We start from the raw sequence: 26,862 nt of genomic DNA on the forward strand, positions 1-26,862 counted from the left end.
GTTAGTCATGTCATTTCTTCCTTCGTGGAAAGTGGCCTTCTTGTCATATATCAGTGTCTCTTGTCATTTGGTTATTCCTTGTCATTTTGTATATGCTTCAGACTACTCTTCACATGGATACTTCTTTGTACTTGCTTGTTCCCATGCTTTGATCTAGTAGCCCTTCATGACTTCATCCTCATATTGCTTCAACATTAAATGGTACATTTGTTGGATGGCTTCTTCATCATGACATCTTTTTAGGGTAGAATCAGTTATCTGCACCTTTCATATCTCCAAGGCCTTCATAGGTGTCAAGGGTCCTTTGACCTTTTCTTATCTTAGTCAGAGTCGTCCTGCCTTCTTTCGGGAGATATCTTCAATGGATCTTTGTCAGATAGTGATTCTTTGTGATCACGGTGTTCTTCACATGCTTGATCTCTTTATTCATTTAGTTCTTCTTGGATGGATTGGTCAACCACCTTATGCTCCTTGTTGGAGCACTTCTTCATTGCTTGCTTCTAGGACTAGTCAACATTCCTTCTTCACTTGCTTCTTAGTCAACAATCTTATACTCCTTATGTGAGTATTTCTTTTTGTTGACCTTCATTGCATTGTAGTACATGCCTTCGAGCATGTCATTGGTGAAAGAGATTCTTTCCTACTTGATCATGTTATAGAACTATTTCCATGACTCAATAATATAGATATGATATGACTAAACTTGATGCATACATACCTCATCTTGATTCTCCTTTGATCATCTTAGCTTCAATTGATTGTCCATGGTGTGGCCCTTCTCGCTTCATCTTAGCTTGCCTTCATATCATCCATTTTCTTGAATCCCATGAATGGGACTCCCAATGAGACATCTGCTTTTGTTTATGAATCTTCTTTTGAAGATTCCATCATAGGATCTTGAAGACCCTTACCCTGCAAATGTTTCTTTCCTTTTGATGATGGAGATCTTCTAAGATTCTTAATCATGATCAATTTTCTTTCATTGTGGACGAGGTCCTATACTAGATATGCTCCTTCTACATGAATATCTTGAACTATATCTATCATGATCCTATATTCTAGAAGATATTTCTAACCATGCATTTTGTTTGATTATAAATGCTCCTTCTACATGAGTATTTGGAACTCTATGTGCATCATGCTTCTAGATTTTAGAAGATGTTTCTAGCCATGCAATTTTGTTCTATTCCTACATGCTCCTATACTACTCAAAACTTTGAAAGAAGATCTTAAGTAAAGAAGTAGACTTAGTCATAGTAGAGATCCAAAGGATCTTCCTTCTTTTGCTTGTCTTCTTCTTTCATTTCTTGAGTCACATGAGCTTCTTCCCTTTGTCTTTTGTTGTTGTTGTCCTTCTTTAGTTTAGGATAATACCTTTTGTAGTGTCCATATTCTTGACATCCAGAGCATTGGAATTTGGACATATCTTTGTTGTTTGTTCTTCGCGGACCAAATTTGCCAAATTTTCCCTCTCTTGACCATGGTAGCAAATGCTTGCTCCTTTGATCCCACATCTTCCTTTGCTTTGATTCTTGTTTCCTCTATCTTGCATAGAGACCACATTTCACTTAGTGGAGTGGCTTCCTTCTTTGCATATATGCTTGATGTGAAGTTGCCCCAATCCTTAGGTAGAGCATTGAGTACTATAGTTGTCATTTCTTTGTTAGAAATGACTTCCCTAGCTCTTGAAGTTGATCCGTCATCTCAGAGATATTCATGAAGTAGGGAGCTATTCCTTCCTTTGATATCTTCATCTTGTACAACTCATTTTGAAGAGATATCACTTCTCCAGCTGTGCTTACTGTGAATAGCTCTACTAGTTTATCATAGATTTCTTTTGATGTTTCAAGTTTGGAGACATAAGGAATGAGAGAGTCTTTGATGGATTCTATTAGAATCCTTTGAGCTCTTGTCTCATCCTTATTGTACTTGGCTAAGGCTTGAGTTTGTTCCTTAGCAGGGGTCGAGATATTCCCTTTGATGTGTTCTAGGAGTTCTTTCTCCTTGAGAAGTAAATCAGTCCTTTTCTTCCATGCAAGAAAGTTATTGGTACCTACCAATTTGTTGCTTTCCTTGCAAAAAGACATTGATGTATATTTAGAAGGGGACATATACTTGATAGATTTTGAGATGTAGTAGACTTGCTTTCTCCTTGAAGACTTGATGGCTTGCCTTCCTTAGATCTTGATGTTCTTCAAGTTGCTTTCTCCAAGTGGACTTGCTTGATGACTTGTAGCTTGATGTAGATCCTTCTTTGATTTGCTCTTCTTGTAGGTGCCTTTGTGTAAGGCTCTTCTTCTTGCTTTGTAGTCTTCCTTGATGAATGATAGATGGTAGACCTTCTTGTCCTTGAAGTGATTGAGACTTCTTGGCTTGATGCTTCAACTTTTGTAGATGTCCTTTCTTTGATGAGTGTTCTTGAGATGCCCTTTCCTTGATGTGTCACCTTAGCTTTGATACCATGTTGAAGAATCAACGACAATTCTATGTAGTGTGATTCTTCTTGACTTGATAACAATTTGTGGAGTCTTTTACTTTTCTTGTTAGCTTAATCTTCTTCTCCTTCTTATTAATGCATGTGTGTGTACTTCATCAAATTGCTACCAAAAACATAAGAACAAAAACACAAGATGTTGGCTCTCTGCCAAGGCCAAAACCTTTCTTCTTGAGAGGAAAACCCTTTAGTAAGTTTCTCTTATTGAAGCTTCTTATTGATCAATGCCAAACCCTAGACCCTTGACTAGAATGTCCTCCAAGCACAAGTCAAGTCCTTTCTCCTTTTTGCACTTTGTTCCGCGATACTTCCTTCTTCTGACACTTCGTTCTCCTCCTTTCGGTACTTCGATCTTCTTTCAATTGTTGGTAAACCTTGTTGTACTTGCTCTAGATGAGATGTTTCTCTTCTATACTTAGAGATATCCTTCACTTAGGTAGACGCCTTCCTTCAAATGAGATCCTTCTTGAGAGGTGGGTGTAGACTGAAGTGACTGTACAACAACCCTAGATTCTCGCATGTGTGGGAGGTTTACTTGATGTTGTATACCCTTCTCTCATTCGCTTGAGTACCCTTCTTCTACGCTTGAGTAGGAGGCCTTGTAGGCCTAGATTTAACCCTAAACAATGAGAGATGGTTGACTGTTTGTTGCTGCTGTCATAACCACAGAGACAACTTTCCTTTCCTCGCACGACCTAGAACAGTCCTCTTAGGCTCGGTTATGTATCCTTCTTCTTTGCTACACTTGGAGACCTCTTCTTTGTCCTTAATTACCCTTTACTGGCCTCTTTTACTTCGCAGATTTCAGAGATGTGAATGCGTTATCTTTACAGGAGTGGGCAACCTCTATATATAGAGTACCATCCCTCCTTTAGGCTGACTTGAAGGCCGACAAGCTCTTTGTAGGCCGACTTACTATCTTTGCTTCAGATGGCTTCTTTGGTGGTGTTACATGCTTGGAGGAGACTTGACTTTGCTTGGAGGGTTATCCTTTGACTCTTATACAAACATATACATGGTGTAACATGCCCTTAAGGTCTTCAACATTTTCTTTTGACCATTTGACTGACCTATAGCACTTTAACATGTGCTAGACCTATTTCAATGAGCAAGAAACTCATTGACATATATTATAAAAATAATATTTCTTTTCTTGAATAAATACAAATATCAAAAGTACATTTATGAAGACTGAACCTAGTTACATTTCCTTCAACAGTTCGTAACCGTACAAAGCTTGAAATGGGGTCATTTTCGCTAACGTGTGGTAAGTAGAATTCTACCACCATTCAACGAGATGTAACCATTGAGCCCACTTATTTTGTTTGTCTGTGGCAGAACAACGTAGGTAGGTTTCTAAACATTTATTGAGAACCTCAATTTGGCCAGCTGTTTGAGGATGGTACGCTGAACTAATGTTGAGGTAGGTTCCTATATGTTTGAAAAATTCCTTCCAAAAATTACTCTTGGATTTGGCATCTCTATCGCTTACAATGACGTTGGGAAATCCAATAAATTTGTAAACATTTTTGCAAAATATCTCAATGATTTGTTTTGCTGAGTCTGATTTCCTCATTCCAATAAAGTGGGCATGCTTGGTGAGTTTGTCAACTACCACAAGAATTATATATCCTTACCATCAGACACAGGTAAGCCATCGATAAATTCCATTGATATTTCCTCCCATTTTTGATTCAAGATATTTAAAGGATGAAGTAGTCCAGGTATCATAATATTTTCATTTTTATTCCTCTGGCATTTATCACATTCTGCTACATATTTTTGAATATCATTGTTCATTCTCTTCCAAAAGAATGATTGGTGTGCATTATAGTAGGTTTTAAAGAATCCTACATGTTTGTCTGACAATGAATCATGCGACTCTTTGAGAATCTTGGCTTTAAATTTGGAATTTGAACTCAGATAAATTCTTCACTTGTACCATAGAATATCATTTTTCCATTCAAATTTTGAATTCTGAGGAAGGTTATTGATTATAGCACTTGTTTCTGGATCAATTGGATATTCACTTCAAATATCATTAAACCATTGAGGAACAACAACTGAAATTGCAAGTAATGATGGTTCTTCGTCTTTCCTAGACAAAGCATCAACTACTACGTTATCTTTCCCTTTCTTATGTAATATATCCATGTTGAAGGCAACGATTTTTTCGATCCATTTTTGTTGTTCTGTAGATAGCATTTTCTGCTTGAGGAGATGCTGAAGACTATTATGATTTGTTCGTATTAAGAACTTACTTCCCAAGAGATATTGTCTCCATTTGTCTAATGCATGCATAAAAGCAAGCATTTCCTTGTTGTATGTAGACTTGAAACGTTTTTGCTTATTGAGCTTCCTGCTTGCAAACGCGATTGGGTGATCATCCTGCATTAGTATTGCTCCTATGTTAAAACCTGAATCGTCACACTCAATTACAAATGGTTTCGAGAAGTTTGGAGTTGCCAATACAGGTGCATTAGACATAACTTCCTTCAAGTCTTCAAAACACTTTTCTGCTTCATCAATCCATCGAAATGAGTTCTTCTTTAGAAGGTTCATTAGGGGTGCGGTTATATGGGCATAGCTTTTAATAAATCTTCGATAATACCCGGCCAATCCTAAGAATCCTCTTAGCTTGGAAATATTAACTGGTTTGGGCCATTACTTTATGGCCTTGATCTTATTATGATCTACTTTTACTCCTTCCTTAGATATTATATGTCCGAGATACTCTACTTCTTCTTTCCCAAAAGTGCATTTGGACTTCTTGGCATAGAATTGATGCTCTTCTAATATAGTAAGAACTTGCTCCAAATGTTATAGGTGCTCCTTCCGTGTTTTACTATAAATTAGAATGTCATCAAAGAACACTAACACAAATTCCTTAGATATGGATGGAATAGCTCGTTCGTAATATCTTGGAATGTTGTTGGTGCATTGGTTAAACCAAAACGCATTACTTTAAACTCGTAATGACCTTCATGTGTTCGGAACGCAATTTTCGCTATGTCTTCCAACCTTATTATGATTTGGTAGTACCCTGACCTTAAGTCCAATTTTGAGAATTATCTAGCTCCATGTAGTTCATCCAATATTTCATTGATAAGAGGGATTGGAAACTTGTTTTTAATTGTTATTTTTTTTAATCCCCAATAATTGACGCATAATCTGAAGATTCTGAATGAACCATCTTTCTTTCGAACTAATACAACTGGAGCAACATACAAACTTCTACATTTTGTGATAATGCCACATTTTAAAATATCCTGGACTAATCTTTCAATTTTGGTTTTTTGATGATGTGGATATCGATACGACTTTATGTTGATGGGATTTGATTTTGATTTGACTTCAATTGTATGCTCAATTTCTCTTTTAGGAGGCAACTTCATTGGAAGGTCTTGGAACACCTTTTCGTGCTTTTAAATTAGTTCTTGAACTTCAGGTGACTCTTCGTTAATCATATTTGAAGTTAGCATTTCTAATTGATGACAGTGCACTAAATAAGCTGGTGCTCCTTTCCGGATCATTTTCATCCTCTGGGATGATGATACAATTTGATTCTCAGGGGGCTAGAACCCATATAACTTGTATTTTTGCCCTTCCCATTTAAATTTTATAAATTGCTTTTGATGGTTGGTAAAGTAAGTGCCTAAGGTTTGAATCCATTGGATACTGTTGAAGTTTCTAAGTTTACTTAGTTAGAAACCCTCCATGCACTTTATTTGATTTATTCCTACCTACTTTATTTTCCTTAACAAGTTATTTACAATGTAAATACTGAAAATAAACACTAGTGCATGCTCAAGATATTACAGATCAGCAGCTAAAAGAAACAGAAACAAACACACCATATGACACCATTATTTCTGGACTTATGTCCCTAGAAAAGCCCAATGTGGGAAAACCAGTGCAGGCTATCTGAGGGTTTTCTTATTAAGCAATATCAAAGTACAATCTGGGTGCCGAAACTGGCCTACCCAATAGAGAATTTCCTTGGCAGTAATACCTCTCGGTTTCTGACAAATCTCCTGGCTGAAACCCTGGATAATCTTTCCGACAGCTACTCAGCACAAATTTGCCCCAGAAACCCCCGTGTCCGCCTATCTGCACTGTGTCAGCCTCTCCTTGCCCAGCGTTGGCCCTGCGTCAGCCTCTCCTTGCCCAGCGCTGGCCCTGTGTCAGCCTATATAGGCCTGCGTCAGCCCCAGGAGGCCCTGCGTCAGCTCTCTCACCCTCTGCGTCAGCTACGTTGGCCTCTCTGGTGCTCTGTGCAACACTTAGCTGCCTCTGCGTGGCCCTGCGTGAGCACTGGCTGCTCCTGCGTCACTCTCTTTGGCTGTTCTGCTGCTCTCCCGTCACTATCTTTGCCTCTCTGTCTCTTTGTACTCAATGCCCCTCAATTGCTCTCCGATCACTGATTCTATCTATCTTAGCAAACCCCGCTCTAGAGAATAGAATGACTGATCATCTGGTGTACTCTCCAAGTGACCCTCAAGCCTCCTCTTATACTTTTCCTGTTGACATCTCAACGACTGAGATTAAGTCTCTAATCAACAACTAAGATTAGATCTGGCTTGATCCATGTCTTTTGGACCATTCGAACACAGATTCATATTAATACACATTAATATTTTATTTTCCCTAAGTTTAGACTTAGGGACTCCATTAAAAATATTAATTATTTTAATATCTCCTGATCTGTTTAGAATCTGCCCAAACCCTTTCTGGGTATTGGTGATCTCATGTGCCCCAACCTCTCCACAAATTTCGTGGCTAGAGCACATCGGATGCTACCCCAAATCAACACTCTCTCTTAGCGAGGATTGTGCTCTAGCAATACTCCTCACTGAGTATTACTCTAATCATCTGACATCGGTACCTGTGCTGATGCTAGGCCTTCCTACCCAACATCATCTGCACTTTTGCTTCCTGTACTGCTGCCCATGGTTCTGCCACTGCCACTGCTGCATCTGTACGACAGCTCCCTTTGCATCCGTGGTGCTACTGGTCCTTTCTCCCAGCACTACATCCGCACTGCACCTACTCTCATCATGCTGCATCGTACTTCCCTATGCTGCACTGCAACTCAGTTACCGAGAAGTAAGTAATTGATCTCCCAATCTGACCTCCCTGTTGGGCTAGAGACACCCACGGATGCTGAAACCCCCTCTGCCGCTGACAAGTGCTCCCTCTCTGACCTCTGCGCTGCTGCACCAACTCCCTGCATCTCGCACTGTTGCACACCTCTCTGTGCCATCCTGCACTTGTGCAACACTCCTGTGCCTCTCGCACTACTGCAGCCTGCTAGCCTCGCACTGTCTTGGGACTTCTGCACTGTAGCTCTCTCTGCTGCTCCATCCGCATTCGTCTCTACCCGACTCCGCCAACCCTGCTACTCCTCTATGGGGCTCCTGTAGCAAAGTCTAATCCAAGAGGCTCGTACCTTGAGGATCCTGCCCTTCATCGCCTGTAGTCCACCTGACTACAACTCGATGTCTCCCCAATTCCGCTCAAGTGGCGTGTGTGCACTCATGGCACATTCATCGTCTGTCTCCACTTCCTTCTTTGCTCTTCCTAGCGCTGCCTTAGTCTTGGAAGACTCTCCCTTACTCTTATTCCTTGGACACTGGGTCACACCATGACCCAGCTCCCCACAGTGCAACCACTTTGATCTTGGAGAGATCCTTCTCCTTCCCTTTCTCCTGCTTTCCCTCAGATGTTAGGACCACGTCTTCCTCCTCCTGCTAGACTTTGATCCCCTTGCTGCTGCTACTCGTCTTCGACTACCGTATGATCTCTTTCTGGCGAAGAGCTGCCCACATCTCATCCTAAGGTGGAAGTGTCCCTCTGCCCAGTATACTCTGAACAAATACCTCCCAGTCTTTTGAGACAACATTCAGGGCTGTCCTCATCATTAGCTCCTGATCCGGTGCCTCCCCTATACAGTCAATTGATCTCAGATCTCATTCAGTCCTCCAAGGAAGGTGTCAATTAATTGTCCCTTCTTCATCTGATACGACCTCATCTGATTCTCAAGTAGCATTCTTCTTTGCACAAAAGTATGCTGGTATAGCTTCTTGAGAGCCTCCCACATCTCAAATGCCATTTCCTTCTCGGCTACGTGTGGTACTACATGATCCTTGGCCCCGTCAAGGATAATGCTATTGGCCCTCGCCGTCGCCTCCTCGTACTTGTCATTATCAATGGGGCCGACTGGGACAACTATTACCTTCCAGGCTAAGTTCTTGACATGATTCCTGTCAAGTACGGATAAGATTCTGGCCTTCTAGACTACGAAGTTCGATGCTCCATCCACTCTATCCTGGTCTCTTACTCCGTGTAGTGCCATGATGCTCCTCTACTTCCCTCCTGGAAGTTCCTAGTTTGACTCCTTTGAGTCTCTAGTTCCCATTTGGAAGTTCTCTTCTGGACTCTCTCTGAGTCCTGATTTCCCTCCTGGAAATCCTTCTGCCGTTGTCGAGATGCCCCCTACTCTGATCAATTTCTGCAATCGCACCACTGATCCAGGTTCCTCGGTTAGAAACCCTTAGTAGCAACTCCTCTGGCCTTGCTCTGTCAGGTATTGTTCTGAGTACAATACCTCAACAACTCCACTCTGCAATATTCCCGCAGCCTTCTAAACCCCAGCAACCTGAAGGTGAGAGCTCCTAGGCTTTGTGCAATCCCGGCACCAGCAACCCGACCTCCTCAGCCAACTGCGTCAGCCCACCCAGCTACTGTGTGGCTCTGCGTGAGGCTTCTTTTGCCTTCTTTAGCCTCTGCACTGCCTCTTCCCGGCTCACCCTTGATGATGCGCCACTGCGTCACCCTTCCTTGTTGCTGCTCTGCTAGAAACAACTTGTGTCACCTCGGGACAATTGTTTTCTACTGCTATTGCTCCGCTCCGCTGATGTCTTTTAGTTCTCTTGTGATCTGCAATCATGCTTCGATACCATGTTGAAGTTTCTAAGTTTACTTAGTTAGAAACCCTCCATGCACTTTATCTGATTTATTCCTACCTAATTGTTATTTTCCTTAACAAGTTATTTACAATGTAATTACTGAAAATAAACACTAGTGCATGCTCAACATATTACTTATCAGCAATTAAAAGAAACAAAAACCAACACACCATATGACACCATTATTTTTGGACTAATGTCCCGGAAAAACCCAATGTGGGAAAACCAGTGCAACTATCTGAGTTTCTTATTAAGCAATATCAGAGTACAATCTGGGTGCCAAAACTGGCCTACCCAATAAAGAATTTCCTTGGCAGTAATACCTCTTGGTTTCTGAGAAATCTCCTGGCTGAAACCCGAAATAATCCTTCTTGCAGCTACTCAGCACAAATCTGCCCCAGAAACCCCAGCGCCTGCTTATCTGGACTATGTCAGCCTCTCCTTGCCCAGTGCTAGCCCTGCGTCAGCCTATATAGGCTTGCGTTAGCCCAAGGAGGCCCTGCGTCAGCTCTTTGACCCTCTGCGTTGGCTACACTGGCCTCTTTGTTGCTCTGCGCAACACTTACCTGCCTCTGCGTGGCCCTGCATGAGCACTGGCTGCTCCTGCGTCACTCTCTCTGGCTGTTCTGCTGCTCTCTCGACATTATCTTTGCCTCTCTGTCTCTCTGTACTCAATGCCCCTCAACTGCTCTCCGATCACTGATTCTATCTCTCTTAGCAAACCCCGCTCTAGAGAATAGAATGACTGATCATCTGGTGTACTCTCCAAGTGATCCTCAAGCCTCCTCTTATACTTTTCCTGTTGACATCTCAACGACCGATATTAAGTCCCCAATCAACGGCTAAGATTAGATCTGGCTTGATCCATGTCTTTTGGACCATTCTAACACAGATTCATATTAATACACATTAATATTTTATTTTCCCTAAGTTTAGACTTAGGGACTCCATTAAAAATATTAATTATTTTAATATCTCCTGATCTGTTTAGAATCTGCCCAAACCCTTTCTGGGTATTGGAGATCTCATGTGCCCCAACCTCTCTACCAAATTTCGTGGCTAGAGCACATCCGACGCTACCCCAAATCAACAGATACCTAGGACCACATCCACTCCTAATGGTACAATGTAGAACGAAGATTCTAGATTATAGTCTTAAATCCGTAATTTGAATTTAAGGCATTTTCCTACTTTTTCAATTTTCTTACCGTCAGCTATCATAACCTTCATGTTGGGCATGGGAAACCTGAAAATGTTGAGTGCTTTTGCCATAGTTGAGTCCAAAAAGTTGTGGGTGCTTTCTGTAACGATTAGGACCATTGCGTTGCTCTTTTTGATGTGTCCTTTTAACTTTAATGTCTAGGGCTGAGATATATCTGTTATGGCTGATAATGACACTTGCGGAATATTCTCGTTATCTGGTTCTGGAGAAAATTATGGAGAATCTTTGGTTTATTCTATGCCTGATTTTTCACTATCGGAATCATTAGTTGCTTCACATTTATATAGGTTCTTGGTTTCTTTTCCTTTATCACATCTATGTTTAGGGTCCCATTTTTCACCACAACGTTTGCACTTGCCCTCTTTCATTCTTTGCGTTTCCAAGTTAGTTTTTTCTCCTTCACGAAGGTGTGGTGGAACATATTTTGTGTTTTCCATGTTCGCAACTTGGGGAAATCTTCATCTTGAATATAATCTTTCAATTTTTGGCCACTGCATCTTTTCGTGTTTCTTTTCAACAACTTTTGCCTTCTATCTTGCTACTTCTATAGAAGTGATGTCATGAAGCTCAAGCTTAGCTTGGAGATGGGGTTTAAGTCTCGTGGTGTATGATTGAATGAGACGAGTTTCTGATAACCCAGGTACTCGTGTAGCTAAAGTTTCCCATTCTCAAGTGTATTCATCCACATCTCCTTTTTGTTGTAGTTTGGTGAGTGCCGAGAAGAACTCTTCTTCCTTGACACCTTGGAATCTTTTAAAAAATGCATTTTTGAATTTCCTTCAACTAATAGCAAGTGTCGTCTTTTTCCACCACATATACCAATTATATGCTTTGCCTTTCATTTGGATGGATGCACGCTTGATCTTTTCATCATCATTATCAGTACCGTAAATCTCGAAATATTCTTCTGCTTTATTGAACCATGCAACATTGAACTTCTTGTTACGTCAAATTTGGAGAGTTCAAGTTTTTCTCTTCATTGATATGTTGCAATTGCTGGAGTTTGGGTATTGATTCGCGAGCTGCATATTTGAGTATTGATTCTAGAGCCACATATTTTGAAAATTCATGTTACTATTTTGTTGATGGGGTATGGATGATGCTTCCGGAGACTCGGGTTTCTCATGTGAGTTTGACGAGTTTGATGAATTCAAAGAATTGAGATGTTGAGTAGCTTCATTATTCTGGGGCATTTGATCGGGTGTAATCTTCAACTTGTCACAAATACAGGTCAACATCACCATTGCTTGACTATGATTTAGATTCACCTTATTTGAAAGGATTGCATGATCATTTTTAAATTTGTTATGGTTCTGCTCGAGCTGACTCTCTATTCTCTTTGTTGTATCTTGGAGCTCCTTGATTTCATTGGAATGTCCACTAACCTTATTCTTAAGATCAATCAATTTTTTACTAAAATTAGCCATCGACATTGATGATGACATTGATCGGGTATGAGGTGGAGTATACTTATTCAGTTTAACCTCTTCCTTAATTTGAACCCATTTTTTTTTTTAAATTATTATTATTACTATTATGTTTTTAAATAATATATATATATATATAAAGTTTTATAACTATATAATATTTTATTATTTATTAAATTTTACAACTATATAATATAGTTATATATAGTTATCAATGTAAAAAAAAGGATGTGCGAAGAGCGGTACAAAGGAGGACGGAGGACGACAGAGGACATGGAGACGCGGCAGGGAGAGATGCGATTGGTTAGAAGGATGGCTGGGTTGGAAAACACCAGAGTCGAGGGTTTAGGATGGTGGAACGTTATAGCAGAGACGGATAGGACAACGGTAAACGAGAATTTATACGACAACCATGGTTTGACTGGGCAGAAGACAGTGGGGAAAAAGAACGCAGGGATCAGTGGACAGGTGTGGACGAGCGAGAGGAAGGCATGGAAACCAAAGACTTGGTAGCAAAGAGATGCCAGTGAATGAGGATGGTGGGACGAACGAAAGAGGTGTAGCAGGCGGTGAGTAGAAAACGCAGGCAGTGGAAGTATTTGTGGTGAAGAGATGCGATGAACGAGTCACAATGGAAAACGGGGAACCTTCAATTGAGCAATCGAACTTGGTTCTGATACTAGATGGAGCATTAAAACTCATATATATATATATATATATGTTGAATGATTGGTGATTACAAATGTGGGAGGCCCCTGGCTTAAACACTGTCTTGGTGCCTCTTGATGAAGATCATACCCTTTGCCTAATTAATCTACAAATTTGATTAATTTTTACATAACAAACTCAACCTCTGCTATTAGTGTCAAACCATTGAGGAACAACAAGGCTGGTAGTAATAATTTATTGAAGAAATCTGCCCTCACTTAAGGCCAACAATTTGGCCTTCTTAAACTGATAAACTCTGCTTCAAATAATACAATTGTGCTGGAGATTGAACAACCCTTTTGTGAACAATTCCTTGACAAATATGGCTAAGCGAATGACTTGGAGGATCAATTTCGTTGCCCTTGGAAGCCTGGGCAACAAACTCTGAGGAAATAAGAGAATTCGTGGCACCTTCAAATTTGAAATCAAATGTGGAAATATCATTCCCTCAAACAGAGAATTTTGGCCCACTAATTATAATGAATTCAGCCTCAAGTTTAACCCCAAACGCTGAAGGTAATCTTTGTCACAAATTTATGAAGATGTTCAAATAATTCGGTCTCTTCTGTGGTTAAAATCCAACTTCAGAGATAAATAATTTCTTGGAGTTCGATCTGCTCTTTGTGCAAATAATACGAAGTAAACCTTGATTTGCTTGGTTGAGCAAAAGGTGTTATGGATCCAACTCGGCCTCTGTGTTTCCTAAATAATTTCGGCCTTCTTGATCTGAAAATAATCACTGGTAAAAACTTTATGAATAGGCTTGTGCAAGCACCCTTGGAAAAATTAACTCGACCCCAACACAAATTCATCTCTTTGGGATTGAGGTAGCATGACCTTGGCAATAATAGATTGCTCGGAATTCGGCCCTCCTGGTAGTACTTTTTTGGCCTCTTTGAAGAAGAATAATTCAGTCCTTGAAGGATAATGTGGTCTTAGAGAAACTTCGACCCCTAGCAATGAGGAACCTTTCCTTCCTGCAATAACAAATTTTGCTCCAAAATGCAGAAGTTCTTCTGCAAATAAATTTAGTTGCTTAACTGGGAACTTTCTCTCATGTCCATGATGCTCTGTCTCATCCAACTGTCTTAGGTGAGCCTCCCATGTCTTGCTGTGATCTACATTGGGTTATTATATTGTTTGTCATCCATCCTGATGCATTCGAAGTGGAAAAAGTTGAGGAATCATCTCACGGGACCATTTTTATCAGCTGGAACCAGTTTGGCAAAACGGGGTCTGAAACCTTCCGGGAGCGTTTTGAGGCATCAAACGACATTTTTTTGGGGGAAAAACTTTGCTACTTTTGCGCGACACTTTTACATGCTATTCTACACACAAAGATCTTTCTAACGACGCAAGAAGCGCATCAATCATAGTCCATATGCAAAAGTTATGCCACTCAGAAGTTGACCTTCTTGTTTTCACACCTATAATTTGGGAGGATGTCGCGTCATCCCCCATTATTCATGGAAAAGGGGCTAGTCACATGTTTGTGATGTAAAAGACTCTAGAAGAGTCCATATTGTAACTCTAGTTAAGAGTTGATGTAGTCAAACTTAACCACTAGTAGGCTATCGGGTTGTGTTATAATCGGGCCACTAGGAGGAAGAGACATTCCATTCTTTCGAGAGCATTTTGTTCCATAGTTGAGCAAATATAGCCAAGAGGGATAGGAGGTAGAGCACATAGGGAGGAATTGTGCATTGTAGCAACCCACGGGTCACAAACCTTACTTCTTTATACCTGCAACCATATTTCCAGATAGAGTGAGAGCGAAGCAGACTCACCTTCCAGCTGGGTTTTCTCCCGAAAGGGTTTCCCAGAGCATATTTTGTGTCTTATGTGTGTCTGTGAGCTTATTTTGTCGTTCTTTATTTTTTTGCATAATTTCCATTCGCATGCATGCACTAATTACAGTTAAATCTAAAGATCTCAAAGTTTAATAAAATTGTAATAGCGTAGAATCTCATATTTTAAATATAATATTATCAAATATGTTGTGACGAACTGTTCAGTGGAATATCCGTGACAATTTACAGATCATATTGGTATCAGAGCAAGTTTCTTTGGTTATTTTGTGGATATTTGCAGGGGATCTAGGTCCGTGGGGGTGAAAATCGTGAAACCCTAATCATGGCCGATGAATCTGTAAATGACCCTCGTGATCCTACAGAGGTGAGGTTCTCTCAGCTGGAACAACAAATCGCAGACATAAATCACAATGTAAACCTCATCATGGCGGCCTCGAGTAATAAGCTTGGGATATTTGGAGAAGATCGGGGTTTAAATGCAAAGGACAAATCAGAAGTGGGATCAGGAGGATCAAGAAGAAACTAAGAATCGACTGAAGGAAGAACCCTGAAACGATCAAACCGATTCAAGTGTCATGAATCAATCCCTGTTTAAAATGGAAGCAAAAGTCGATATCAAGCTGTACCATGGCAAGATCAATGCTCTGAAGTTGAAGCACTGGTTGCAACAACTGGAAGTTTATTTCAGCGTCCATTAGATCGAGGAAGGGCAAAAGATCTCATTCACACGACTGAAATTAGAGGGCCATGCATTGACTTGGTGGGAGAGCCACACAGAAACCCTGAGGTTGGAGGGAGAACCTCCAGTGACTAAGTGGGAGGATTTCAAAACCCTCATTAAGTCACAGTTTTATCCCATTTGGTACGTGGAGGACCAATGGATTCGATGGCATTACTTCAGGTAAAAGCCGGGCTAATGCGTGTAGGAGCACACCATGGAATTTAGAAAGATGGCTATAATGTTGGATATCTTTCCAAAGAACCCATATGTACTCAAGTATTTGGGGGGTTTGGACTGCCATCTCCGTAAGAAAGTGATGCTTTTCAAGCCCAAATCACAGGATGAGGCTTGTGTACAGGGACAATACTTGGAGAACATAGGCTTGAAAAGAGCGCAATTAAGTGGATTGAAGCAGAAGGAGCAACAAGACGCTTCTAAGGAGGGGAGTGTTAGCTCTCGAAACTGCCTCAGGCTGAGGAAGGCAAAAACTCAAGGCAACATCAAACCAAGCTCAGCGTCGTAGCTAGCCCTACGAGGACAGGAGAGGGCTCTCTCCGGGTCTATCTCGGCAAAAGGTCTTCAAAGGGGCTGAGATGACCAATAAAGAATACTGATTTTAGGTTAGTAAATTGATAGGGAAAGTTTGATTTCAAATTTTTAGGGTTTTGTTGGACAACAGGGCAAGGCAATTTTGGGTGCGGGGATGAGACACAATTTTTGCAGAGGTCTTTTTGGGGCAAGGTAGGTGATTGTTTTGATGCCTTTAAAGGAATTGAATGGAAAGGTATGACTGGTGAGGAGCTAAGGAGAGCAAGAAACTTTCAGGAGTTCTCCTTAAACAGATGAAAACATAGATATTAAGCAAACTTAAAGGCAGAGCATAGAAAACCATGAATTCTACCTTAACACTTCATTTGCTTAATTTGCAAAAGAGAATAATAGGAAAATGATACACATAACAAACTTACAAGTACATGAGAGTAACACACCATCAACACAAATAACCACAGGAATCCCAAATAGTGCTGCAAAACCCTGGTCTTTCCTTTGCCAATTGCAGAGATACAAAGTGTAATACAATCTAAGCTTATCCCTCCAGAGTCCAACCCTGAAAATGACTAAGAAGATACATAATATAGGCAAGCTAACACATTTCCTTGCCTCTAGGGGTCGAGCTCATCATCCTAGTAGCTGTTTCAACTAATTCTAAACTAAGCACTACAATCTAGGCAATCGAAACAACTTGCCTCTATAAGCTAGGAAACCAATTCATTCATTAATTTTTTGCCATTTTATGAATGAATCTTCTAGAATAGGTAAAAAAAATGTCATGTCAACATGAAAATACATTAATTACATCAAAGAGGGTGAAAAATCCCATGAAAAGTCAAAACTGGTCAAATAGCTGCGTTGTCCTGTACTGTAGATGAAAAACTGGAAAATTTCCCTGATGCGTAGCGCGCCTTTCAGCCCACTTTTGGGGCACTTCCCGGCATCCAAATGAGGCTCAGGTGGGCTTGTTGGAAAGGTCTGGATGTCTACTTTCCAACCCAAGTAGAATTTCTCAATTTGGTGCCCATTTGCCCCTCCAAAAATGAATTCTCCCAAGACTGCTTCCTGTGTGTCCAAAAAGGGGCAGAAGGTCATTTTTTGCATGTTTTTTGACCTTTTGGGGGCCCAAAACTTGATGAAATGTCTTGGCAGTGGCTGAGCAGGTGTATTTTATCATGACAAATCCAAAAATGCAAACCTTTCTTGAATTGGGCCTCCCCATCTTCAGGGTAGCGCGCGGCGCGCTACGCGTTGAGGGCAAAAACCTGTTTTCAATACAAAAATTTCAAAATTGACCAAAACTTCTCCAAATTTTTTGAGATTTGAGCTGGGGGTGTATCATCAAGTACCATGCTCCTTCAAGGAGGCTTCGGCCAAAATTTGGAGTGGATCGGGCCTTTTTTGCCGTTTTAATGCCTTGCTCAATCGCCTCTTAAGGATCTTCATTTTCGCTTTGCAAACATGCATGCGGGCCCAGTAATGATTCTTCATATGGCGGAGCATATCTTTGTCTCTGTTTGCCTTGGCTAACAATTTCTCTAAATGAGTGTTCACCCGGATGAGCATAGACCCTTGCTCAATAGGTGTCAAATCACCGGGTCTCTTGTGGGCCAAGTTTTGGTCTTCTCGGATTCGCCGCAACTCATCAAGAGTGTGTTCATCTTCTAGCTGCTTGTTACGCTGCTCCAAGTAGTTGATTGTCCAATTGGCCGTTTCCAATTTCTGTTGCAACAAGCGATTTTCAGCCTTCTGTTGCTGAATGATCTCCTTTAGCTCCGCGCTAGGAGAGCTGATATCAAGGTCGATAATATCTATGTCCGGATCTCCTGATGGTCCCTCATCAAACATGGGTTGCTTGCCTCTGTCCTGTACCTGTACCTGTGCTGCTGTCGAAAGCGAGGCCCCTTCTACACGAAGTGGAGATAACACTCGCTGTGCTGATGAAGAAGGCGAGACCCCTTCCACCTGATGTGGAGATAATACTCGCCGTGCAGATGCAAATAAGGCCCTGTGGCCTCTCTGATATGTAATACATGCTGGAGTGCTGACATGCTCGGGCTCTGGAATGTCAAACTGATGTGAAAGCCCTCCTTCATCATGGACAATCTCAGGAGGTGGCCTTGGTACCGTGAAAAAGTCGCGAGAAATGAAATCCTCCCAAGCAATACCCTGCTGTGCCAACTGATGCATCACTATGATTTTAATCAGTGCATAATGATAAATACTCTTGTGCTGCTGTGCTGGGCTCTTCCTTTGTACCAAGGGCACCATCCTTTCTATATTGCGACACATGAAAAAAGGAATGTTCATCATTCGTACCCTTGTGAAATGCATCAACAAACGAATATGGTACGAATAGAGACGTGAAAATCTGCCCTCACAAGTGAAATAGCGAATAATGAGTCTCATCAACGGTGCATACTCATCCCTTAGGAATCTGAAAGGAAAAACAACAGTTAAGTGTCTCATACACCCGGGTTTGATATATGGCTCATAGTGAAATCTGTCTAACTGCTGGCGCTTATTCCATTCCTCCCCTACATTTGGTATCCCGGTGGCTTGAGCAACAATCTCGGGTGATAGGGTGAAGTCCACTCCTGCAAGGTTCACATGACCATTCTGCAAATGTGGGACAAACAAGCGAGCTAGTTCTCTGTGATGTTGAATTTGTGAGATCCGCTCACAATATCCAAAACATGATTGGTACTGAAAACAGTTCATTGCAAGTGGACAAGCTTGAAAATGAGCCAAAGAAGTGGGCTCCTCCCTAACATGCCGACCACCTTTACCGCCCTTGTGATGCCTCCTTGGCACTTCTATCTCTGGTGTTGAATCACTGTCATAACTCTGCTCATAATCTGATTCGGTTTCTGACATAGTTTTGAAGACAGGATGGCTGAAATGTATATGCTGACTGTGCACACAATTGATTGCTGTTTGACTTTTTCAAATGTTGTATTTTTCTTGAGTTAAGAGAGAATTTGAGAGCTTGCTGGCAAGTCACTGGGCGAAAAACCCAACGCGTAGCGCACCTTGCCCAATGCGTAGCGCCCCTCTGGTGCGTAGCGCCTGAACAAAATTACACTGAGAAAATCGCGCTGATGCGTAGCGCGCCCTGGGTGCGTAGCGCGCCTCTGCTGATGCGTAGCGCGCCCTTGGAACTGCCCGATTCGCTCACTGATTTGTGAAATCGCCTTTGCAAGGATCCACTTTGCTTGTAAGAGATGAATGAGGTGTTAATGAAGAGGAATGTGCTTATATAGGCTCCTTTTTAATTTTTACTTGACCAAAACCCACTTTGTAATGTTTGAGTATTGACACTTTTTTGAATTAATAGGCTCTGACTTCTGGTTTCACTTTTTAAAATAAATTGGTTGAAGTAATGATTTCTTTTGATGATTTTTGCAGGGATAGCTCTGAAATGCTTTGGCAAAGGAAACCAAGGCTGCGCTTCAACATTTGGAGAACTTGAAATTTTGACAATTTTTTACAAAAATGAGATGGTGACTTGTGTTTTTCAAAAACAGAGTTTTGAAAACAAAGTCCAAATTTAGCTGTACAATGATGAGAATTATTGAAATGATGCTCTATGAAGGACATCCCTCTGGCTTGCTGGTCCTTTATGACTTCTTAAGACAAAATTAACTCAACCCTAGACCTAAGACCTCGAAATTTAAAACAAGATGATGAATGACCCTTGAAGACTTTATTTACTTAAACAGACCTGAACCAGCAGTGCCAAACACGAGGGGAATAAATGACACAAAACTACTCCACCAGAGTTATGGCATGCCTAACGGAATGCAACTGATCACACTGATGGGACACCTAACCATGAAATGCAAAGAGCTTTGATCTCTGGTGAAGGGCTAGTAGACCGACTCTAACAGGGAGAAGAAGCAAAAAGGTGGAAAAGATAAAAAGACGATAGCCACAACACACTAGTGCAAAGATTCTAGCAACAACTGCAACATTGATGGCCATACAGAGGAGAAGTGCTGGAAGTTGCATTCAAAGCTAAACTTGAAGAAAAAGAAGAAGAATCTCATGGCCCGTTGTGAATAAAAATTAGATAATAAATAACAAATAATTAATAAATAATACTAATATAATAAACATCGATAATACCCCGGATGCGGGTGACCTGTAGCGCAATACCCACGATGGGATGGAGGAGGGCGGAGCATGGCTGGCACATGTCCAGCATGCGCGCCGGACAGAACTTCAGGTGGGCGGCCATAAATGCAAGGTTGATTAATAATACGGGAGCTCGGATGTTCGGCATTGGAATTACAACACTGTCCATTCGCGCCTGCTCAGGAGAATATCGGTCTGCAGCGAACTTAATTGCCATAGTAATGGCGGGTGAGGATCGAGGGAAGGGCACCTGCGTTTTAAGTGACCTCAATGCCAGTAATCTGCATCTGTGTTTCATTCAGTTCGGCAAGATTCGGAGCTGTGAGAAAGAATGGGTCTGGGGAAGGTCTGACGTCGGAGGCTGGTTTCGATTTGAGCCTGAGGCTACGCTCTGGCGGTGTAACTCTCTCACAGAGACAAGCAACTGCCCCTGTGGTGTCACTACTGGTCAAGGCAGCTCGGCTTTTGGAGACTTTCTTGCTGCTGTTTGTGTTCGTCATTGCGTGATGCCGCGACCACGCCAGCGTATGCTGAGTCGCAGAGGCTCTGGAAGAGGAACCCCCTCATGGCCCCCTGCTGATTCAGGTTCCTTGGGGATTCCTTCTCATCATCGGGGAACAGAGCGCATTCTGACCCCTAGCAACTACCTGGACCCAAATTCTCCAGACTCGGCCAATTCGTCTTCATTTGGTTCAGCCACTTTCTCGTTCAACTGTTCTCTAACGCGCCCTCGAATAACGACTCATGTCTCTGTTCTCTTCATCGAGGAAGCTCAGCACGAGGGAGAATCCAGCACTCCAATTCCTCATTCTGAGGAGGTCCATAATCCCAGCTCTCCAAAGCCCACCTCAGAAATGCAAAAGGAGCAGCCCCAGCCAGCCAGCGCCATCAGCTCCATGATGGAGGCCCATGTGCAGCCAGACATGCAGGAACCGGAAATGGGTTGGTGTAGGGTCGTAGAGGAGGAGCCCGATGAGTAATCCAGGCTCCAGCTCTCACCTTTTTTTCTGGTTATATATGGTTCTGTCTGTCAATCTTTCTTCATGTTTTCTGTACTGTTTTCTACTGTCTAGTGTCTGATGTGGCGATGTTACTTGTGTCTGTATACCCTTCACAGGGAATGTCTAGTGTCGGTTATGTGTATCACTCTGTCGCCCCTGTGCGGGAAGTAAGGTTCAATTTCTCTGTTTCTGAATCTGTCATGAACAAACGGCCTAATCCACAGGCTTGATGGCTCTCTGTTATCCAAGGATGTAATTACTCTCTTTTTTGTATATAATAGATTAAATTTACTTAGCAAAAAAAAAATAAACATTGATAATAATTAAATAATTAATTAATTAATGTCTTCATAAATTATGAAGGGCCAAAGGTCAAACAACGTGACCATTCACCCTGGTGGCCAGTGAATGCCTATAAAGGAAAACCACCACGAATGTTTGTAATCATTGTTTCAGATTTTATCAATAATAAAAATTACTTATGTACCAATACAAATCAACACATAGTTACATTCTTGTGTCACGATTTTCTTCATCCTACAGTGGTATTAGAGAGTGTCACTCCTGTCACTGTCACGAAAATTCCGAACGTTCGACTGTGCCTCGAAAACCCTGTTTCCTGCATGTTACTCTCCACCCATTTCTTATTTGTGCTAGTTCTGCTGTCATTTTTTCTCTACACCTGTTCATCCTATGTGTTTCACTACTCTACCTTTTTCGCGGGCCTGTGCGCTGTACCCAGAACCCCGACGTGCTTCCATTTAACTATTGATTCCTTGTCAGCTGTGCATCCGCCGCCGATCATGCTCCTCATCACACTTTGCGTCTACCATTACCTGTCCTATTTCAAATCGACCTGACTCAGTTCTGCTGCCCTCCACCCATCTGCCCACGCCACCTCTGCCTCAGTCCCCACCTCTGTTCTCACCGTTCCATGTTGCCCTGTCCACCATGTCTTTTGCCTATGCTGTCTCGACTGCACCAAACCAAGTTATCCGTCGTTGGCCCGACGACATCCCTCCTTTGCCATCATGTCTGTCTGTTCCTGTTCTCCTATCTGAGTTTGTTTTCGACCACCCGACCATTTCTCTGTCCTGTATCCGGACAATGCGATTTCCTCACCATCTTACTTTGGTAGAAAGCCGCATGAATTCCGTCACGTTTTTTAATCGTGACCCCTTCATTATAAAATTATATATATATAAATAATTGGTTGTGTTTTTTTAAGATACAGATATATATATATATATATATATATATATATATATATATATATATATATATATATATATATCTCTGTATCTTAAAAAAAACACAACCAATTATTTATATATATATATATATTAAAAAAAACACAACCAATTATATATATATATATATATATATTACAAAACACAATCAATTATATAATTATAATTAGATATATAATTAAGAATATATATATCAATGTTGCACGACTCGTACTCGTATAAGACTCGCCTCGCTATTGACTCGTCGATTCGTGTAAGACTCAGGAATGACCCATATAAGACTCGTAAAAAATACAAAAAAAGTTAAAATATGGTAAATTTTAAGGACAAAAAAGAAAACTAATGACAATTCCAATCCTTATAAGTTATAAAAACCACAATATATGCAATAATTCATAACATCATCTCATATCTATAAAAGTACAACATAACATATTATAAGCAAAACATTTAGATATTGAATAAGAAAAAGACATATGATTCCATAATTAAAATAAAAAATTTCAATAAGTTCAAAATTGAAATACATATGTCATAAATGATAAATGATTATCTCATAACAATCTTGAGTCTCATCACTCATGGACGACTACGCCTACAATAAACCCTCGTGGAGCTAGTGCTAACATCGGAAGGTTGAAGCAACTGTGAGGCAGGTGTATCTGGAGTCTCCATTTGAGATGGCAAACTAGAGAGATCCTTAGTCTCTTCATCGCCAATTCAAATCAGGGGACTCCTCCTCCACAACCCCAAAAAATATTTGAAAACAAAAAAAATTAAATTGAATACAAAAAATTAAAAAATATTTACATGGAAAAAATTCAAACAAGGTTCATGAAACCTACCTAAAGCTGGGTCTGATCTGATGAAGCCTTTTTTAGCATCCTCCAAGAGCTCCTTCACTATGCAATGGAGTCACTCAACACTCAGAAATTAGCCAAACATTCAAATGACAAGTGAATGACAAATGGAAGGGAGAGAGGTGCTTATAAATCAATTTCTTGCCTTCAATTTCCCTTTCTCTCCACCTCATTTCCAAAAAAGAAAAGAAAAATAATAATTTTTTTTTTTTTTTTTTCCTTTTGAGAGTCAACGGGTCTTATAAGGGTCTGATGCGGGTCTTATGGCAAACTTGCGAGTCTTATAAAGGTAGCCGGGTTTAATAAAATACCCGCCAAGTTCGAGTCTTAAGCGTGGGTTCTATGCGAGTGAACCTGCTCACTATAAAAGCCGCCAAGACCCGCGGGTCTTATGCAGGTGGTGCTTCACTGATATATATATATATATATATATATATATATGTATATTTAAAATTATATAAATTAATTAAAAAATATTATTATTAAAAAAATTACTTTAAAAACAAAATTATTTAATTAAAAAAATGGTACCAAGAAGAAGAAGAAGTCGAAAATGGGGAATAATAATGATGACGCAAGAAAATTTCAAGAAGAACTTGATAAAATATGACGATGCCTCGATAATGCCGAAAGAAAGCAAACGAAATTAGGAGAGGGTCATGAAAGGATAATTGTAATTCAAAAGAAAATGGCAAGCGATATTAGTAAAATAGATAATGTTGTGTTGTAGCGGTTACAACCAACCTCCAAAATTTTGCCTTAGTTTCGTTTTGGAGCCTTCCTACCAACCATCCTTAGCAGCATGTCTTGCACTGTCGAAGTACATAGGCTTCAGCTGAGTTTCAGTGGCTTACCGGCCTGTGCATGTCAACTTGTTTGTTTCCCACCACAGGCTGACACTCCGGACTTAGTCCATTTTCTGGCTGAGCTGCTCACCTACAAAATTGCGCAATTCTAGAGGGGAACCAATCTTCCCTCTAGAAATTGCGCAATCCAGCTGGGCTGCCTGCTGGGCTCCAGAAATCCGCAATCCAGCCAAGCAACCTTCTCTCTGGAAAATGCACAATTCAGACCAACAATGGGCTTCAGCTTAGAAAATGCGCAATTCTGACTGACAGCTAGGGCTTTAGTCTAGAAATTGCGCAATGCGTGAGGGACATCCAGTCTTGCTTAGCCCAAAATTTGTGCAAATTTCATCCCTAGGCTTGCAGACTGTTGCATGTGCTTTAGGGTTGACCGGTCCCCTCCATGACTGATTGATATTGATTTGTATGCATGGGATGCTTTTTCCTTAAAAAGCAAAAAGCAAAAAAGCATCCCTAGATTTTAAGGATCTATTTTTAGCAGATGGAGGTTGTTAGGTCCCTATAATACTAGTGATTACCCCATTATTATTCTAGATGTATCCCTTATTAATATTGTTGTGCCCCTATTGTCCCCATATTGATATCACTGTGCCCCATAGAATCCCTCTATTGTTATTTTTGTGCCTTTATATTATTATTGTTAGGTCCGCTTGGTTATATTGTGACTCCTTAGACTCCTATATATAGAAAGGATGTCTTATCATTTGAATCATCCAAGAATTGTTCATTTATGTAATGTAAAGGAGGTTGCCCCCTCGAAGAGGCTGAATTCTAAGGCGTTGATCTATCTTTTCTATCTTTTGTGAGTTGGTTTCATAACATTTGGTATCGGAGCTTTGAATTCTAGGGTTTCACTGCTCCAAACAGGTCATCGTGGCATTTGCGTTATAACCCATTTGAGAAGAAATTGCACTGAACCTCGGGTTCGAATTTCAGAGATTTTAGCGCAATATTTGCGGAGATATAATCTGAGGAAGTCGTTCTTTTTGTAGACTCCTGAATTACATTCCAAACAGGTGACCTCGGGAAAATAGTCATAACTTTTGTTTTGAGGATTAGATTGAAATTTCGTAAGAAGTTGCAGAAAGAGGACAAACTGTAGTTTCCTGTGTGTATTTTTTAGATCCTAAGGTCGAAACAGTGACACGTGGCATTTCATACAAGTTCGCTCTTTTGAAAAGGTATATAATCAGGTCATCTTGGGAGATTGTGCATAACTCTTTCTTGGAAAATCTAAATTCGATCAGACTGGTGGCATGGGAAAGAGGACGTAGAGGATTACTGTAGGTCGCAATTTCAGAACTGAAAAATCTGAAATTACAGATATACATTAGAGGCAATATCGAGCTCCTACAAAGTGAAAAAAGGTGTGTAGATTTTTTTAAATTTTTGCTTAAGCTTGGTTTGAAAAATTATTTTGAAGGAATTCAAAGGGCATAGTATAAAATTATTATCAGTAACTGATGCCCCGAGGAAAGAAAATGCAAACACCTTGTAAGCAACCTGAAAGCTCTAGCATGATTTATGAAGAAGAGGAAGAAATGCAACATGATATATCAAAATTACGAGACCAAGTGCAACAAATGTCACTTGCACAAAAAGTAACAGAATCTAAGATAGATGGTTTAAATAAAGATGTAGAAGCTAAGATGAATGACGTGGAAGCTAAGATAGACGATTTGAAGATAGATTTGAAGACATATTTGAAAACAGGCATTGCAGATTTGAAGACAAATTTGACAAATTTTCTACAAGAAATATTTACTAATGGTGAAAGGGTAGTAAAGGAAACTCGTGATGAGAAAAAAATAAATGTTAATCATGATTTCATAGACTCTAATGTTGGATCTAAGACCCACTATATTCCAAAAAACGATATGAGGAAGTTTGATAGCAAGGATCCCGCAACATGGATATTACAGATGGAGCAATTATTCGATCTCAATAATGTGCAAAACACACAAAAGGTACGTATTGCAACTTTATATTTGGAACCAAATCAGTTTGTATGGTATCATTGGCTTTGGTCTCGTAAACAAATTATCACTTGGGCAATTTTTACGGAAGAATTGACAGCACATTATGAGGATACAAAAAACAACACTTTTTAAAGCCAATTGATAAGTGTCAAACAAAAGTGTTCAATAATGGAGCACATTGAGGAGTTCCAAAAATTGAACATAAAGGTAAAAAATATTCTAGAGGAGCATAGGATTGATTTGTTCATAGGAACTTTAAAGGATAATATCCAACATGATGTTTGCCTTTGGGAACCTGATTCATTAGAGAAGGCATTCAGGTTAGCAAGAAAAATGGAAAGCAAAATTATGGCAACCATGAAGCATACCACTCACAACTATAAAGATGGAAGTGTTGTTGCCCCTAGCCTTCCACAACCTATAAGGTTGACACCACAACAATTGGAAGAAAAAAGAGCAAAGGGCTTTGTTACAGTTGTGATAGCAAATACACTAAAGGTCATAGTGTGCTGAGAAGAAATTATTCTACATAGATTGTGAAGAGGAAAAAGAAAATGAGCAAGAAAGGTCAAGAGAAGAGGATATACTTCAGGAACAAAGCCTAGATAAAGAAGTAATGAATCCAACCATATCTTGTAATGCATTGGCTGGAATTACCACTCCTCAAACTATTAAGATAGAAGGACAAATCAAGAAGAAAAAGGTAATAGTGTTGATTGATTTAGGAAGTACCCATAGTTTTATTCATTGTAAGATAACAAAAGAATTGAATTGCTTCTTATATCCAGCACCAGAGTGTCAAGTAATGGTTGCAAGTGGAGGAACGATAAATTGCTCTGGAAAGTGCCATAATATAAAGCTATCCA

The 26,862-nt window shown here is 40.4% G+C and overlaps 1 protein-coding gene across 1 annotated transcript in view; it reads left to right on the plus strand.

Moving 5' to 3' along the window:
* The window catches only part of LOC149183914 (oxysterol-binding protein-related protein 1A-like), a 223,242-nt gene that overhangs the window by 102,165 nt on the left and 94,215 nt on the right, over positions 1-26,862 (plus strand). The window lies entirely within an intron of this gene.

The sequence above is a fragment of the Pinus tabuliformis genome, chromosome 3_2 (assembly GCF_031772625.1).
Source record: "Pinus tabuliformis cultivar Carrire ecotype Pingquan chromosome 3_2, CPIR1, whole genome shotgun sequence".
In the NCBI taxonomy this organism is placed as follows: Eukaryota; Viridiplantae; Streptophyta; class Pinopsida; order Pinales; family Pinaceae; genus Pinus; species Pinus tabuliformis.